The sequence below is a fragment of the Elephantulus edwardii genome, unplaced genomic scaffold (assembly GCF_000299155.1).
Source record: "Elephantulus edwardii isolate Elephantulus edwardi_28Jun2011 unplaced genomic scaffold, EleEdw1.0 scaffold00365, whole genome shotgun sequence".
NCBI lineage: Eukaryota > Metazoa > Chordata > Mammalia > Macroscelidea > Macroscelididae > Elephantulus > Elephantulus edwardii.
Window position 1 is genome coordinate 447,623 of NW_006400115.1, and position 6,373 is coordinate 453,995.

Genomic DNA, 6,373 nt, shown 5'->3' on the forward strand with positions numbered 1-6,373 from the left:
AGGCCATGGTATTTGCAATCGCTTGTTATGCATCAGAGAGTTGGACAATGACTAGGGAGGACAGAAGGAGAGTGGATGCTTTTGAGCTGTGGTGCTGGGGAAGAGTACTGAATGTACCATGGACTGCCAGGAAAACAAACAGATTCATCTTGGAGAGGATTAAACCAAGACAGCGCAGGAGGAGAAGACCCTCTATGAGATGGATTGATTTGGTGACTGGGGTAATCGGGATGGGTGTGTCAGTGGCGGTGCGGTTGTCGCAGGATAGAGCAGGGTTTAGGGCTGTTGTGCATAGGGTCACTATGAGTCACAAACGACTTGATGGCACATAACAACAACAACAACAACAACAACAACAACCTGATTTTTGCTAGCATTGTCCTGTAATTCATCAAATTTCTTTTTCATACATTGAAAATATTCAGTCATTGTTCTTTTAAATTCTGTGTCGGAAAGTTCCATCAGGCCTTCTGGCTTCAGGAAATCCATTGCTACTGTGTCTTCTTTGGGAGGTGATATCTTGCCTTGCGCTTGTGGGACAAGAGAAGTGGGACAAGAGCCCTGCTTTCTACGGGCCATTGAGGTGGCAGAGATTTTCGTGTCTGAGGTGGTAGCTGGTTTTTTATTTGATGTCACTGCTCCAGGAGAAGGTTGGGCAGGAACATGAGCAGATGCATGTAGGGTGCATGCCCACTCTGACACTCAGGTGAGTGGAGAGGGAAGAGGCACACATGGATACATGTGGGGAAGGGTATGGTGGAACCTAAATAATGAAGGAAGAAGTCTGTTGTTCCCTTTCTGAAATGGCTTTTTCACTCTTTGGAGATGCTCGGTATCTCCCTGTTGTTTGAGTTCGTGGGCCCCACGCGGTCAGGACAGAAACCAGTTTGTTTCCACATGTAACTTAATCCTCAATGGTACATGAGCATTTTAGGGGAGGTTGGTAAATCTTATAGATTTGGTAAATATGATTGTCTTCGTGGCCCGAGGGCATTTCCCCACAGACCTCTGGGACTGTAGTTGTGACTCAAAAAGGAAGGAAAAAGAAGAAAACCCAAGAATAATGTGAGACACCATCAAGAGAAATAACATGAGCATCATTGGAATCCCAGAAAAGGAAGAGCAAGTAAAGGCACCAAAAAAGTTGTGGAAGAATTACTAGAGGAAAACTTCCAAGGTATAATGAAGAATGAGAGAACATATATGCAAGAAGGTCAGTGAATACCATATAGACTAGACCCCAGAAGAAAAACATCAAGGCATATCATAGTTAAATTTCCCAGAACCAAAGATAAGGAGAGAATCCTGAAAGCAGCAAGGGAGAAACAAAGAGTAACCTATAAGGGAGAGCAGATAAGATTAAGTGCCGATTTCTCAAAAGAAACCATGCAAGCAAGAAGAGAGTGGAAGAACATATATCAAACACTCAAAGAACACAACTGTCAACCAAGAATACTGTACCCAGCAAAATTATCCATCAAATATGAAGGACAGATCAAGATATTCCCAGAAAATCAGAACCTGAGAGAGTTTGTAAAAACAAGACCAGCATTGCAGGAAAGACTCAGAGGTGCCCTTCTTACAGAGATACCACAGAAAGCATCATGGACCAACGTGACTAGCAACAACACCAAAAAGAACTCAACACAATGATAGCAATAAAACCTTGCCTCTCAATAATCACACTGAATGTAAATGGTTTAAATGCACCACTGAACCACTGAAGAGAAAAAGAGTAGCAGACTGTATAAAAAGCCAAAATCCGTCAATATGTTGTCTACAAGAGACACATCTGAAAAATGAAGATAAAGACAGACTAAAAATAAAAGGGTGGGGTAAAATATACCAAGCAAACAGCAATACCTAGTATGTCAATATTTATGCGTTCCATTTTTTTCTTAACAATTTCTAATTTTCCTCCATTCATGGTTCTCACATTCCATGTTCCATTCACTAGTGTCTGCTTACAACTGTTCCTCTTCCTTTGTATTTCCATGCTTGAAACTTCTACCTAGGTTGCCCTTTCTGTTAGTCTACGTGTGTTGTGTTGTACATAGGGTTTTCAGAGGCCTGCTATTTCAGGAGCGGATGGCCAATCCTTCTTCCTAGTCTGTCTTAATATGAATGTTTAGCAGTTTGTGGAGCAGTTAAAGATAAATCCCTCATTGTGGAGTTAACCATTAGTTACAGTGTAGTCCCTGCCCTTAGCCCAGTGCCTTGACCCACTTATTTCCCAGCTCTGCCCTCCACCAGGATACCCCTTCACTTCTGCCAAATGCCATCAGAATTAATCTCCCATTGTCCGACCCATGACCTGACAGCTTGTATCTGAAGCTTTCTTGGCTCCTGTGATTCCAAACACGTAAACTGCTGACAATTTTTTTTTTCTGTGTCCTGGGTCTCTTAAGTTTAGTTGTACTGTCTCTGAAGGGAAGGTGATGTGTCCTGTAGAACGCAAGAAAGTAGGATGTTAAAAAGTGAGCCATTAGCCATTTCATGCCAGGTTTAAATGTGCAGATGTTTGGAAAGGAGCAAAAACAAGTTTAACCGTTCCTTGAACCCCAAGGCCAAGCAGGGATGTGCGGAATGGTATGACCCTCCCTAAAGACTCTGTTCTGATGGCCTTGCTTGCTAATTGGAAGCCTTGTTTGCAGGTGGTGGGGATTTCAAAACAAATGTATTGTTGGCCTTGAGGCTGAGCTGTTTTTCTGTTCACTGCAAAAAGGATATAACACAGAAGTTTGGGAATAAACTTTGCTATCTGCCATCAACCTGTAGCCTCTCTGTGTCTTCATTTAATCCTTGTCCCTTCTCTTGGCGAAACTGCTCGATATAATGGGGCAGGACCCTGTTAGATTTTGAATCTATCTTTCTCTTCATTTATTAGATGTGTCTCTTGTAGACAATATATTAATGGGCTTTGCTTTTTTTATCCAGTCTGCTACTCTTTTTCTTTGATTGGTGCATTAAGTCAATTCACTTTAAGTGTGATTATATTCACGCTAGATTTTATTGTGGCCATTTTGTTATGTTTCTTTTTGTTGTTGTTTCTTATTACTATGGTCCATCTGCTTTCCTTTGGTGTCTCTGAGTGAAGGATTTCCCTTAAAAGTTCTTGTAGGTTTGGTCTTGTTTTCACAAATTTCTTAAGTTCTTTCTTTTCTGCAAAGGATGTGATTTCTCCTTCAGATTTGATGGAGAGATTTGCTGGGTACAGGATCTTGGGTTGGCATTTGTTTCCTTTCAACGTTCTGTATATTGCATCCCATTGCCTTCTTGCTTGCATGGTTTCTGCTGAAAAAAGAAAAACTTAATCTGACTGCTTTTCCTTTGTTAGTGACTCCTCTCTTGTGCTGCTTTCAGAATTCTATTCTTATATTTTGTTTTGGAGAATTTGACTATGATATATCTTGATGTTTTCCTTTTGGGGCCTAATCTTATGTGGTGTTCACTGAGCTTCCTGAATGTGGATTTCCTTGTTCTTCATAATACTTGAGAAATTGTACCTCTCCCACAATTTTCTCAGTTGTTTCTCTATCCCTCTCAGATTGTGGAATTCCAATTAAATGTATGTTATTCCTTGGATGTCATCCCACATGATTCTAATGTTTTCTTAATTTTCTTTATGTCTCATCTCTGATTTTTCTTTTTCTATGTTTCTGTTAAGGTTCTTGTCTTCCTGCTAACTGACTCTCTGCTCCACCTCTTTTGTTCTACTTTTTTGTTTTTCCAACATGTTGGACACTTCGGCCATTTCAGTCTTAATGATGTGGATTGCATTTTCATGCCTTTCTGTTATTTCTAGTACTGTATAGCCAGTGCCCTCTCTATCTTGCGATGACTTTTTAAGTCCTTGTAGGCTCCTCACTGGAAGAGACATCAAAATACTCACTTTAAAGAGTGGACACAAGACAAAATGGTCTTAAATTCAGACATGTAAAGACAGTCATTGACATTTGTGGTCAGTGGTGGTCATGTTCTTAACACTTTTATCATTTAAAATAAATTTTCATCAAAAGGCTAACATTAGATTGACTATATAAGTAGTTGCTTGCCCTCCATGATGTGGTAATATACTGACAATAATAATTTTTTAGGGTTTGCCAAGTTAATTTGAAAAAATGAACATGGTCTCATGCTGTAAAGTTGGCATTTTATTTGGATATTATAAGCAAAATACTTTGGCTATATGAAAGAGTTATAAATCCATGATGTATCAGTGATTTGGTTTTATATTTTAAAAAGGAATTATTCCGAGAGGGCCGGTGGCGGGAGCGGAGTCGGGTGGGCGGGGCCGAGCCGGGCCAAGGGCCGTGTGGGGGCCGGGTGGACTGCCAGGCCAGGCGGACGGCGGGATGGGGTGCACCGTGAGCGCCGAGGACAAGGCAGCGGCTGAGCGCTCCAAGATGATTGACAAGAATCTGCGGGAGGATGGCGAGAAGGCAGCGAGGGAGGTGAAGTTGCTGCTTCTAGCTGGCGAGTCCGGGAAGAGTACCATTGTCAAGCAGATGAAGATCATCCCTGAGGATGGCTACTCGGAGGAGGAGTGCCGGCAGTACCGGGCAGTCGTCTACAGCAACACCATCCAGTCCATCATGGCCATTGTCAAGGCCATGGGCAACCTGCAGGTTGACTTTGCTGATCCCTCCCGAGCGGACGACGCCAGGCAGCTGTTTGCTCTGTCCTTCGCAGCCGAGGAGCACAGCACGCTCCCGGAGGACCTGTCCGGCATCATCCGGAGACTCTGGGCTGACCATGGTGTGCAGGCCTGCTTCGGCCGCTCTCGGGAGTACCAGCTCAACGACTTGGCTGCCTACTACCTGAACGACCTGGAGTGCATTGCACAAAGCGACTACATCCCCACACAGCAGGACGTCCTGCGAACCCGAGTGAAGACCACAGGCATCGTGGAAATGCACTTCACCTTCAAGGACCTACACTTCAAGATGTTTGCCGTGGGTGGTCAGCGCTCTGAGCGGAAAAAGTGGATCCACTGCTTTGAGGGCGTCACTGCTATCATCTTCTGCATGGCCTTGAGCACCTATGACCTGGTGCTGGCTGAAGATGAGGAGATGAACCGCATACATGAAAGCATGAAGCTGTTTGACAGCATCTGCAACAACAAGTGGTTCACGGACACGTCCATCATCCTCTTCCTCAACAAGAAGGACCTGTTTGAGGAGAAGATCACACACAGCCCCCTGACCATCTGCTTCCCAGAGTACACAGGGGCCAACAAGTACGACGAGGCAGCCAGCTACATCCAGAGCAAGTTTGAGGACCTGAACAAACGCAAGGACACCAAGGAGATCTACACGCACTTCACGTGTGCCACAGACACCAAGAACGTGCAGTTCGTGTTTGATGCCGTCACCAACGTCATCATCAAGAACAACCTGAAGGACTGCGGCCTCTTCTAAGGGGCAGTGAGGCCTGGCAGGATGGTACCTCCAGGGCCACTGCCGACTCTGCTCTCCATAACCCCCCAAAGAAGATGGGGGCAAGAGGACCATGTTCCCCACCTGTGCCCCCCGGCCGCTTCTCCCTTCTTTACTCTCTGTTCTTGGCTCCCCTCACCTCCCTCCCTCAGCTCCAAAGACTTGGGGGAGGGGTGGCCACAGGCCACCTTGTTTGATGCCCGCCTTTGTCTGAGGTACCAGGAATGATACCCCCTTCCTGGACATTTGTTCTGGTTTTTAACCATTGTCTTATTCTGTGATGGGGCGGGGGGTGGTGGAGTTGGAGCACACACTTGAGTCTCCCAAGGCCTGTGCCTGGAAAGGCACCCACTTCTCCAGTCTGGGACCCCTGGCTTTGCCCAACACCAGCCCCCCCATCCCAGCCCAAGTCCAGATGTTTACAGGGAGCCTCCTACCCTCCTACCCCTCCCTCCCAACCCCAACTGCTTGGAGGCCCCAAAGGAAAAAGCACAAGAATTGTGAGATGCCACCATTCCTGGAGACCACAGTCCACCTGCTCATTCTCGTAGCTTTTTAAAAAAAGAAAGGAAAGGGGGAAAAACTTTTTAGAGAAAAACTATTTAAAACTGTCAGGTCCTGACCAGCACCCCCACCCACTCCCCGACCCTCCAGTGATTCCGTGCCTTGAGTGTGTCTGTGTGTTTACACCCATCCCTCTGCTGGCTGTCCCCCTGTGAGGACAGCACCCCTGCCCTGCCCTCCACAGAACTGGGTTCCAAGGGCTGTTCCAGACAACTGCCAACATCACTGAGGGCCCCACCCAGCGGCCCTGGGCCCTGGCTCCATTAACCTAAATGTAGCTCCTTAGCGCTAACCTGGGAACCACCACTGCCTGCTGAGGGGCCAGGCCCCTTCTGCCCTCACCCTAGGCCCAGGCCCTTCAGCATTGAATA

General features: G+C 45.8%; 1 pseudogene; it reads left to right on the forward strand.

The window, feature by feature from the left end:
• The first annotated feature begins 4,355 nt into the window (after positions 1 to 4,355).
• On the forward strand, positions 4,356 to 5,420 carry LOC102860778 (annotated as a pseudogene).
• The last annotated feature ends 953 nt before the right edge of the window (positions 5,421 to 6,373 follow it).